Source organism: Corythoichthys intestinalis, chromosome 12, assembly GCF_030265065.1.
Source record: "Corythoichthys intestinalis isolate RoL2023-P3 chromosome 12, ASM3026506v1, whole genome shotgun sequence".
NCBI lineage: Eukaryota > Metazoa > Chordata > Actinopteri > Syngnathiformes > Syngnathidae > Corythoichthys > Corythoichthys intestinalis.
In genome coordinates, this window is record NC_080406.1 from 21,444,474 (window position 1) to 21,457,442 (window position 12,969).

At 37.9% G+C, this 12,969-nt stretch overlaps 1 protein-coding gene across 2 annotated transcripts in view; it reads left to right on the plus strand.

The window, feature by feature from the left end:
• The window catches only part of LOC130927091 (plakophilin-4-like), a 249,057-nt gene that overhangs the window by 27,590 nt on the left and 208,498 nt on the right, over nucleotides 1-12,969 (plus strand). Inside the window, exon 1 of one of the 2 annotated variants that reach the window (XM_057852635.1) lies at nucleotides 7,694-7,768. The exons of the other annotated variant lie outside the window; for it this stretch is intronic. The gene's annotated coding sequence lies outside the window, so the exon portion shown is untranslated. Of the gene's footprint in view, nucleotides 1-7,693; nucleotides 7,769-12,969 lie in introns of those variants that run through there. 2 annotated transcript variants of the gene reach the window in all.

Below are 12,969 nucleotides of genomic sequence, written 5' to 3' on the forward strand. Positions count from 1 at the left end.
TGATTTTCAGGGCATTTACAGGCCACTTGCTGTTCATTTAAGGGCATTTACAGGTCATTTTCTGTTGAGTTTGAGTCACTACCTATTCGTTTGGGTGTTTCCAGGGTGACTTCCTGTTCCGTAACTCAAAATAAACAGGCAGTGACTCATAAAATACCCCAAAATCAACAGGTAAATGACCTTAAATGGCCCAAAATCACCTCATTGCCTGGCATAGGCTGCCACTGACAGCCATGGACGTTCAATCCATTTGAAGTGGATTCAAATGGATTGAACGTCTACTAGTGATAAACTCATTCCAATTCACAGCAGAAGCTTGTTTTTCTGTTCATTAGTTGTTAGTAGAATATCCTAGAATGATTTCCTGACCAATGTATCGATAAGCGTTGTATGGCCATATCGTCAGATCGTTATCGTGAGCTTTGTATCGCAAATCGTATCGTATCGTGAGGTACCAAGAGGTTCCCACTCCTACCTACAACCAAGTCCATTCTGCATAATATGTGGCTGAAGGTTAGCAAACGAGGCAACAAAAGCGAATTCACTGAGAGCATCATACCTCATGGCGAACCGTATTGCTAAAGCTAATAAACCTTTCACGATTGGAGAAGTACTCATTATGCTTGTGACCACGGATATTTGCCGACAAGTTTTAGGAAAGGCCGCTGTTAAAAAAAGGTTGATTCAGTGTATGGTGACTGACATTTTCCTTGCACTTAATATTCGTTTTCAGCCTTAATATTCGTTTTCTGCCACACGTTGTCGATCCGTGAAAAAAAAAGCCCACATTACACTGGTCCGTGGTGAAAAAAGGTTGGGGACCACTGTTTTAGACGATAATACTTATTAGTCTTAGTCATATTTTAGTCATCTCAAAATGTGTTTGTCCTCATCTATTTTTTGTTGGCGAAAACTCAAGCCTAATTTCGTTTAGTTTTAGTCGACGTTTACAAAAAAAAATTTATGTCTCCAAAATTGACATTGACAGACAAGCACATATTGTAGCAACTACAAGGACAGCGCCAACTAGGTGATTATACGCACAAAGCAGGAAAAGCATTTTCGTGTCATTCTTGTCTCTTCAGACAAAAACTGGCATTCGTCTCGTTATGTTTTAGTCTCCCATAACACGTTTTTAGCTCGTTATCGTCTCGTCATCGTCATGAAAAAAGTTTTTGTTGACGAAATGTTTTCGTAATTGTCATCGTTGACGAAAACAACACTGCATTGGACAAATCTGATAACTTTCGAACTATCCCAAAATTCCACTGTATATCTAATAGAGGCGTGCGAAATTTCCGATTCTTAGATTATTCGCGATACGGCCGTGGAAGATTCGAGAACGATTCACAAACATCCAAATTCCGATTATTGAATTATACCAGGTAAAGCGGAAATAATACACAGTCAGCGCGGTCTTCAGGACGCAATGAGGAATGGAACGAGAGTAAATGTCATGTTCAACTCATGCCGCTAGATAAAAAAAACAAAACAATAATATCTGACTGTGGCCGTCAGCCGCTACAAACAGCGCCCAGTTGCTAGTTGCTACAAACATACGGCAACATACAGCTATGGTATATATCAAATATATCTAGAACTAGATGTGAAATGACAGACAATGGCCGTGTTAGATCATTTACCAAGAACTAGATGTTAAATGACAGACTTTCCCGTGCTAGTAAACAGGCGCCATCTTAAAGCAGTAGACTTCTCTAGAAGGCTCTGTTGTAGCGAACCTAATTACTTTTTATCTAAAAAAAAAAAAAAAAAAAAAAAATCGGCAAAATCTTGACTTGAATCTATCTTTAAATGATGAAACAGTTTTAAAACCTTCTTATGGAATAACGGGAACAATTTTAACTGAATTAATTGAATGTAGTTTAAAGCTGCCGATACAGAATGGGGACTTGAGTATTTTATTTGCCATTTTTAACAGTTAACTTGATACTGAAATAGTAGTTTGTTTAGCCTGAGAGGATTTTTGAACAATTTGGGAACTAGTGTACAAAAAATTAAAAGCAGCGGGGGACGAGGGGGGGTGTTGTGGTGCATCAATAAACGATTTATAATCGAATCGGAGCCCCTGAATCGTAATCGTAATCGAATCGTTAGGTGCCCAAAGATTCCCACCTCTAATATAATCAATCACTAAATACTAGGAGATGCATTGTACTCAAGTAGGATCTATTAATTTAACATGAACGTAATGAGAAAGATGTTGCACAAACTGCTACCAACACAAGCATGAATTACTGGATCAGCTTCAGAATACAATGAACACATAAAAATCACAAAAATACACTCATTCACAAACACACACACACATAAAAGCAGCTAGTCACATGACAGCAAATTGACCATTCGGTCTTAGGGACATGTCTTCCAAAATGCTGCATTCTGCCCTTTCCTTGCACTATTGCAGCACTCGTTTCTGTTTGCCTCTTACTAATTAGTAGTATTCCAGAGATTACAGTGATTCCGCACAGCAGTGTTACACAATGAACAAAGGACACAGCAGTAAACCTTTATTAAATGAATTCACTTGATGTAGTTACACAATCTAAACATGGTCGATATTTCTCAGAAGTTAAACATTTTTACCGTATTTCAATTGGAAACCAATAGAACAAAAGGCCAAGACATTAAAAAAAAAGCACATTTCCATCCAGATCTCTAAAATAAAGGGATTACATACTGCTAACATCATAGACAGGACATGAACACTAATTGGCTTTTAACTGAACAAGGCACATTAAAATAAATGTTGATTTATGTATTACCAGGTTTTGTGACATTCAAAACGGTTTAAACAACAAAATAACCTTAATCACTGACCAACTGACCTTTCACTAAAGCTCCGCCTCCACCTACCCCCTTAGTTACGGTTGCTAAACTGACAAGCTTTGTGACTCCAATGTAATAATATTCAATAACAGTAACTACAAGTTTGATATCCAGTTTCATGAATGTTCTTGATTCTTCTAAAGCTCGCTAGTTTGCAGGGATGTTAAAAAAATCGATATTGAGATATAACGCGATATTATGTATTAAGATATTATGTTTTTGGTGGAAATAAACAATTCAGTGGCTGCACTTCTACTCCCGTCCAGTAGTTGGCCGCACGCAGCAGCTTTGCCTTGCAGTCTGCTGAAGTAACAACATTAGACTAATCAGAGTAGAGATTTGTGACCATTGCCCTCTAGTGGTTGCTTAGGTTAGTCCTTTGATAAGTCTGAAAACAAAAACCCCAAAACGGAGACATGGAATATTTAGAATCCTGCATTTATTAAGCTGGTTTGCACTAAAGCAGGTTTGCACTAAAAAAGAATAAAAATTGAAAAAAGTTTTTGAAAAAGTTTTGATTCGATTTGCTATGTTTTGTTCTCTATTTTGTTTTGTTTTGTTCTCTAAAGTGAAATACAAATATCGCTGTAATCAAATTCAAGTGTAGTATTGGGATTAATCGGGATCAAATCGAATTGTGACCTGTGAATCGTGATACGAATCATATCGCCAGATATGAAGCAATAGACACCACTAATAGTTATCCTCTGGCGTTAGCTTAATCTTACCTTAAGAGAACATGCATGTATGCTTGTTTATTTTTACATTTAGCTGGGTGTGATGCTGTATGTCCACACTGTTTAATTCTTTGGACTCCAGTTGCTTTTTTGGCTTTAGGAAAGGAAAGAACTAGGGGTGCACGATATCCATTTTTTGAAACCGATACCGATATCGATAACTTCCTGCTCCTCAAGGCCGATACCGATACGATAACCGATAATATATATATAATTTTTCAATGTATATTCACCTGAGGTTTTGAACACCTGTAGGTCAACAATACTAGTGGTTGATTCAGCTTAGATTTGCCTTTGACTGAACCATAATTTTCATGATGGCATGAATATTATTATAATGAAAAAAACAAAGACAGTAACAAAACTTTGCATACTGGAAAAACAGGAATGGAAACAAACGCACAAATCCCAATCCGACACCGTGCCAAAAATAATATTAATAGGGCCAATAATATATTATGTTATCGGATTTAATGGGATGACGTCATAATTCCTATTATCGGACCTCTAGAAAGAACCACTTTCCTACTGATAAACCCCTGGGGTACTTCGTGTCCGATTTAGATATTTTTAATACGCACATCGCTTCTCCTTTTTAGACATCAGCACCTTTTCGTAGTCTTCCGTTTTATGTCAGTTGACGATCTCAAAGCCACCAAATGAATCAATTAGACACTGGGCCATCCGAGAGTTTGACGGATCATGCTCGCTCAACAACATTGCTGGGACGAATGATAGGTCAATTGCCATTTCGGGGCCAAAGTTTGGGAAAGGTACATTAGTTAGTTTGTTGTGAAAACATTGTGAATTGTTTGGAGTATATAGAACATACAGTGAAGAGAGCAAGTATTTGATACACTGCCAATGGGAAAACCCATTGGCAGTGTATCAAATACTTGTTCTCCCCACTGTAGGTGTCAAACTCTGGCCCGCAGTGTAATTATATTTTGCCCGCGAGGCAATTTCAAATTAATATTTTGAGCTGGCCTGCCTCTATTACACGGCGGCAGCGCTGTAATGCCACATTCACCGCTTATACTACAAATCCCATGATGCTCTGCTGTTGTTTTGGCACGTCGAAACAACGCGACGGAGGCAGTCACGCCCCCTCCTCTGTGTCAGTAGCGTCTATGGTAGCGTTCATGGATGTATTAAGAGGTCAGTGATCCGTCTTCGTGTACACTCCTTCGGCTCAAACCCACGGTGGACTCCGTATACCCATTCCTCTCCCCCGGACCACATTGCGACCTCAAACTACACCTGTCACTGTGTTACCCTACCAAGAAAAGGCAAAAAGAAAGGCAGAAAATACAACTTTTTTGGACAGGTGGGAAACTTAATATCTGTTTGCATATGGAAAAGACAGACCTTTTTGTCTTTTTGTGGAGCTAACATGTCAGTAACCAAAGAGCACAATATTAGACGACATTATTATTATGAAACAAAACACCAGGACAAATAAAAGGACATGGACATGACTGAAAGGAGCCAGAAGGTGGAAGAAATGAAAAGAGACAGCAAAAAATGTTCACGATGCCTCAGCTCAGCACCGAAGTTGCTCAATTGCTCTCCATGTTTGGTAGCACTTACCTATGTGAGCAACTTTTCTCCTCAATGAAGATGACGAAAACGTCTCACAGGAGACATCTGACTGACGAACACCTTTGTTCGATAATGAAGGTTTCCTCAGCTCAAACCCTGAGCCCTGACATTGATGAACTGGCATCCAATAAAAGATGCCAGGTGTCTGGCTTAGGCACATCAGAGTAGATCAGTGTGTCGCAAAATGAGCCGTAAATACCCGTTATTTCCCGAATATAAGGCGCACCTGTGTATAATGTTCACCCCAACCCATGTATAATGTTCACCCCAAATTTACTTGTAAAATCTAGGGAAAATTATTGTACCCGTTTATAACGCGCACCCTAGTTTTAGCACCAATAAATAGAAGAATACATGAAAACAGAGCTCGTGTACAGATACAGAAGTGTCATTTTACTGAATGGTGAAACACAGCACAAGCATAGCATATTGGTAGTTCAAAACATTACCATAAACTGACAGTATTTACGGTAATAATATGATTTGACAACTTCTCCAACTTACCAGAATCTAGGAGAAAACAAAACAGATGTGACTTTTCTTTTAAAGGCTGCTGTATAACTTGCTCATTTCATCATGATGAATAAATGTTTCTTCCATGGATTGAAACAGTAAAATGAAAGTGAGAACGTAAGTCGGAAATCCGAGAGCGCTCATCGCTGTCGACACGACAGTAACAGTAGGAACTATTGTTATTTGGGTTTGAGTTTCCCGAGGGACAGATATAGTTGACGGACACACACAGGAAGTCTGTTGTTATGTTTGTTATGGTCCGAGTTGCGGAGCTGCAATAAACGTTGACTCAAATGAGTTCAAGAAACTAAATTTTGTGCTTTATGAAGAGTGAAAAAAGCAGAATTTAATACAGACGAAATCATTCGGCCGATCAGAGTGAAGTATTACCGAAACAAAATGGTGACGTCATGTACTGTAATGGTTGGCAACGGCTCGCCGCATACGTTTCTTCAACACAACGTGGCCGTGTCAATAAAAAAAAAAAAGGTTTATATACACACACACATATTAGGGCTGTCAAACGATTAAAATTTTTAAAGCGCGTTAATTACAGCTTAAAAATTAATTAATCGTAATTAATCGCAATTAATCGCAATTCAAACAGTCTATAAAATATGCCATATTTTTCTGTAAATTATATATATATTCTGTAAAATAAATTGTTGGAATGGAAAGATAAGACACAAGATGGATATATACATTCAACATACGGTATATAAGGACTGTAGTGGGCATTTCACTCTACTGTCATTTAAATCTGTCTATGCTGTCCTCACTCCGAAGCGTCTACTTTTTCCAAAGCTAGACAGCTAGTGAACGACGCCTTAATAATTCTTCTTCCTTTTTCATCTGATTTATTAATAAAATGGCCTCAAACCATTGTCTTCTTTAGACCGTCGTAAAACTACAAAATAAAAGTACACAAGCATAGCATTAGCAACAACGTTAGCTTAGCACGCTATACAGGTTCACTAAACATAAACAAAAAGCGTCTCATACAAAAAATATAACATTTCGCTTCCTAACATAATATGTACATTCTTTACAACAACCATACTTACGGACAAATCTTGTCCAAGGATCATATAAGCACAACATTATCAGCCCGAGACGTCGTGCAGCCATAATGAACTGGTAAGAAAACAATAAACCATGTCGCAAAGCGACCACAAGAGTTCGCTGTTGGACAGCATAAAAAGCCTTGCTGTAAAATTTACCAAAAGGCAGAATACTTTCTGAGCGGGACATGTGCGTTAATTGCGTCAAATATTTTAACGTGATTAATTAAAAAAAATAATTACCGTGCGTTAACGCGATAATTTTGACAGCCCTAATGTATATATATATATATATATATATATATATATATATATATATTTCTGTCTCCATCCATGTACCCGTTTATAATGTGCACCATGGTTTTACAAGTTGATTTTGGGGGGGGGAAAGTGCGGGTTATGTTTGGGAAATTACGGTACATTTTCTATGCACTTTTTCTTGCTACTCCAAGTCCTGAATGGTTGATTTATTCATAGTTATGATTTTTTATTTTCAAATTTATTAGCCTGTGTAAGAAGCTAATTTTGACATTTATCTCAGAAGGCTGCAAACAGAAAGGAGACATTCAATTTTTATTTAAATGTAATATGCCATTGATATGTTTTTTTTTTTTTTTTTTAATTATTATTACTACAATTGTTATTATTTGTAGTATTATTACAACTCGATTTTGCACGCCTGCACTTTTAAGTTCTATAAGCCTTGCTTGTTCAGTAGTCATTGTTAAATCAAAACTTGTTTGGTTCCATATTAAAAGGTTCCTTTGTTCAACCTTGGCCCGCGGCTTATTTCAATTTAAAATGTTGACCCACTGTGACTTTGAGTTTGACACCTCTGATATCGAAGATAAATCTCATCTTGGCGGGCAAGAGGCAAAAGGAACATACCAGCAGGGGTGCTGTTGTTTGACTGATATACAGTAGGATGTAGTAGAACAAGATTATGTCAGTTCTGGGAAGATGAGCTAAATCCATGCCGACTTCCTCTGTGGCACAACTCCATTATTTGTAAGTAAATTCAGCAAAACTAACAGCTTTGGTTTAAATTTGCAGTCAACAACATTGTTTGAAGTTGTCATAAGGCACACTCAGATTTTCTTTGATTTTCAAACTTTGAGTTAAATCCTTAAACATATTTTCTGTATTTTACTGAGAGGCAGCCTGGTCGGGTAGTGGATAGCAAAGCCTTGTCACAGTCAAGCAATCCAAGTTGTAATCTCAAAGTGCTTGAATGGGTTTTATCAATATATTCCAGCTTCCTCCCAATTTACCTAAAAAAATCATCTTGGCTTAATTGAAGACTCAAAATTGCCTGCCACTGTGGACGTGTGATTGGTTGTTTGTTTGTATGTGCCCTTTGAGTGAGTAAGAAGATGTGATTTATAATCACACAGTATTCTTGTTGTGTTGTTGTCACCCTGTAATTTGCCTGCGCAAAGATTCAGTTTGTATGTTCCAAGCCGTTTTCTCAGCCTTTTTGAGTTGAGCTCCGAAAATCAGAGCAATCAGCATTTGAATCTCTTAAATGAGATGCTTAAATTCAGACTCATATGCATGGTTGGTAGTCGTTCCTCGTCTTTTGTTTTTAATGTGGGTGTCCTGGTGTGCCTCAAAGTCAAATTAGCCTTCGGATGACTGACAATGGATCTTTTCAACTCCAAATGACAAAAAGATTCTCTTCTATAGGAATACATGTGTGCTTTGGATTTCTGCTTCAACATATAAATGTCACCTCACCAAATCAGGATTAAAACTGGAACTACACAAAGCTGATTACAGTGCCACCCCCCCACATGCAAGAATGTGACAGCAACAAACTCAAAGCTTTGCTCTTTTATCCATCATCACACCCAATAGAAAGTGAAACATTGTTTTGCTATACAGATAGTTCTATTGACCCTGGCATCAGTCCGAATGCTCAAACACAACCCACATTAATGCATTGCAAATTGAAAGGAAAATAAAACTGCATATACTCCTTTGTTGAAATGATTGATCGAATAACTAATAACTCAATAAAAAAGAAAAAGGCAAAAATATAGAATGAGAGGATCATGACTCCAAGTGAAAAACATACATCCACAATCTCACATGAACATTTGGTTGTTTCTTAATTTAGAAACAATTGTGTAATGACACATTGGTAAAAAAAAATCATTCTAAAACTAATCAGTAGTAGCTTTTTAACATTTTGCATAGCCTCTGATTAGTGCTGCAATGATTGATTGATTAACTCGAGTATTCGAATAGAAAAAAATATTCTAAATAAATTTTATTGCTTCGAGTATTTGTTTAATTAAAGTGGCGTTGTAATGGTTTGTTTTGAAAGTGTTTGCATTTAATTTTATTGATTAGGGTGGATACACTGCCCTCTGGTCTGCCTCATTTCACATGGCTGAATCCAACTGCTCCCTGTTAAGACCAGTGTTGGGCACGTTACTTTAAAAAAGTAATTAGTTACATTACTCACTACTTCTTCCAAAAAGTAACTGAGTTAGTAACTGAATTACTCTATAGTAAAGTAACTAGTTACCAGGGAAAGTAACTATTTCCATTACTTTAAAAAGAACTTGTTGTATGTCAAAGAATTTGACATTTTCTGAGCAGTATTCGAGTCAGTGGAATAGAGAAGAACAGACAGGTAGTTAACTTGTTAGGTGCTTCAGCAGATTTGAATTGCTTACCACAGATGTCGACAAAAGCTTTGCCCCGGGACATAAATTACACATTACATGCAGGTTCTTTCCTTTAATTTCGACAAACCTGAAATAGTGTCTATATCTCCACCTCTTAAAGGACCATTTTTCTTCTGAATGCTCTGCCATCCCGACCCTGTACATCTGTTTTGCGTGTGTGTGTTTGCCGCACGCGCTGTTCCGGTTTGCTTATGAAATCACCGGCTCTGATTGGCTTACTACGACACATGACTCTAACCCTCAGCCAATCACAATCACTTCCATCGCATCTCTTGAGGGGCCGCATTCAGGTAGGCTCGTTTCCCGACAATTCACGTCACCTTCAAAGCGTCTGCCGTCCTGAAGATGGAAGCAGAATTATTGCTGGCTGACAGTGGGAGATGGGAACGAGGCTAGCATCAGGTGTAGCAAACACAGAAACGTTACCAAACTTTGGAAAGCATTGTCTAATTGAATGAACAGGGACAAACAGCATGGTACGTGCGCTATTCTCGAACCTGAACGCACCCCAAGTCTTGGATGACAAATCAACAGAGCAGAGAGTCGACTCAACACGGCTGGTAATTTCTTCAATTTATTCAGAGTAAGTAACGCACCGCTTTTGACCGTCAGTAACGGTAACGGCGTTGTAACGGCGGAAAAAGTAATTAGTTAGATTACCCCGTTATTGAAAAAATAATGCCGTTACGTAACGGCGTTATTTATAATGCCATTACTCCCAACACTGGTTAAGACCAATGTAAGCTAAGTTTTTGTTTGAGCTAATGATTTTTTTAATGCATTTGTAATTTAGGTTATAGGTATATTTAACCTATTTTTGTGGGAATATGTGTCTGCAGCTATAATTTATCTCTATCAGTTTTGACATCAACCAGTATACTGCGTAGAAATTAGGTTAATATGTGAATTTGGTTCTATTTCAGTCGCCGTCACCTGGCACTACCGCCAATCACAACAGATTTATTGACCTGTGAGGACAATGGCCAATCCAGAAATTGACATCCAATCGGCACACTTTGTCAACATGGAGGAGCGTAGTATTTTAGCAGTGTGCGACCAGCCTCTCGGCATGATTTCCAGAACATAAATTAAAAAAGCAGCAGTGTGGGAAGTTGTTGGTGCTCAAAAAAGGCTGTACATTTTTAAATGCCCTGCAAATTCATAATTAATCAGCTAATCATATGCGATATGTGCACAGTTCCATTATTGCGTTTTTGCAATGGTACATCAATATCTATGCACGAACTGTAATTTGCACTATAATCAGGTCAGCCATCTGCCTCCTTTTATAAGTTGTACTGTAAATTGTCATCTATCCACTGTCGCGCTGTTATATTACCACTATATAACTACTTGCTGCTAGTTTATTCCCTCTGTGTACACTGTAACCTGTACTTTTATTTCATCTACGTATCTATTGAATACTTTTCTATTATTAAGAATTCCACAGCAGTGATCCTCAAGGAAGGTGACACAAGTTATATGTGGATTTCAGAGGGATCAGGAGGAATGATAAATACTTTTTCAATATACTGTAGATCATGAATAATTTAATCCACTCAATCTACTAGAAATTACTTTTTCAAACTCATAAGCAGGGTTATTTTATCATACTTAGTCCAACATTTACATTCTCTACCTTGCCCTTTTCCCCCTGCACTGTGAGTTTCATTTCATTCATGATACTTTAGATTCAGTCAAAAAGGACGTGTGTAAGAAATTCCGAGGAGTGGCCGAGTTTTGAGGTCGCTTGAATGGACCACGTGTTGAGTTCAGTCAGGGTGGGGTCAGTTTAAGAAAGCTCTTGGCAGTCAGCGGAATTACAGCTTGGCGTACAAAGACAAATCACTTCACCACATATTTGGATAATGTGTAATCGGGCTTGTTTTGCTATTGCTACTCTTGAAACAGTTTCTCGTGTACGCAAATGCTTTGAAAGGCCATTTTGCTTTGTGTAGCAAACAACACTACGATAGCTCTACAGTGAAATGTCCATGTCCCCCCAAACATTTGTTACAGTAATTTTCTCTTTTTATAATTTGTTTACATTTCAGAGCAGTTTTTCCAATGGGAAATAATGGGGATAAAGTACAGTCAGTACAGCTTAATAAAATAAAGTGTCTCAAGTCATCATTGTACTGTCCATGCCAAGAAGCTAGAGCTAAGTCATAGCTAGACAGCGAGCTAAACTGTAATCTTTCCCCTCTTTTTCTCACTCGGCTGCGTGACTTCTTCGTGTGTACATTTGCTCTCACACGCTTGCGGAAGTACTACCTGCTCTACACTTCCTGTGCCAAAATAAAGAATGCATCACAAAACAAAGTCAACATTATAATCAAATACACATTTCACTAAAGGATAGAACAGTCATATTACTAAAATAAATTAAAAAATAAGTTACTGTAAGGTACAATAAGGGACAGTTTACGCCACAAAAACTACATAAATAAATAAATAAAACGGTTGGAGACAAAATGGCGCACGAGACTCCGGCGTCGCAAAGTCAAATCACGTAAGTAGGGTACGCTGTAACCCCGGGACTACATATATTTTTAAAAAATATTTTTGTGTTTTTTTTCTGTTTTGGGGAAACCCATCTATGAAAAAGGGTTACAGACACTTTAGCTTAGTTAACCTATTTTCCCCCAATGCAATTAAAATCTTATTTGCGTTTTTTCGCTGTTCATTGTTTGGTAGGAAGACCCCTATTTATGGGGGTCCATTGTACAACCAGAAAATGCGATGTAAGGGAGGCTGACTCGCTGTATGGCTTTAGTTCGTGGGTCGGCAACCCGTGTTTTTAGAGCCTCATGCCGCTCTTTAGCGCTGCCCTAGTGGCTCCCTGGAGCGTTTCAAAAATGTTTGAAAATGGAAAAAAGATGGGGGAGGGAAATATATTTTTTGTTTGAACATGGATTCTGTAGGAGGACAAACATTACACAAACAATCTTAGTGTTTTCCAATGCTGTAAAAATGTGTATAATAAATATTACATTTCAAAATTTCTGCCAACAAAGATTTGCGTCATAGCCTGCGACGCACTTTTCTATCAGCAGGGCAGCTAGAGGAGTGCAATAATTGATTTAAAAAGTGGGTTGCATCTCCAAACTCCACTACTGCTGCAAGTTTTGTTGCAACCCGGGATAAATAAAGTGTGGAAAACCTTTCACAGATGGTGACTGGTAAATGAAGGAGTCATTTATCAACATATCAGAACACCTATTTGCAGACTTCAAAAACAAAACCGAGATAATACAGAAAATCAAATACATGCCCCTCGCACTAAGACAGTGAAGGAAAGGGCCATAAAAATGGCAGGCAACTTCACCAATCAACAAATCAAGGAACTTAATACAGCGGCAGTATACTTTGTGATGAGTTGTGTGATATGATCGATATTGAACACCCATCGCTTTTATGCAGGTTTGTGAACGCCGATGATATACTTTACCTTTTTAAAAGGATGCGGTTTTATTTTTATAAATGCAGGCTGCGTTTTATTGCACTGTTTGT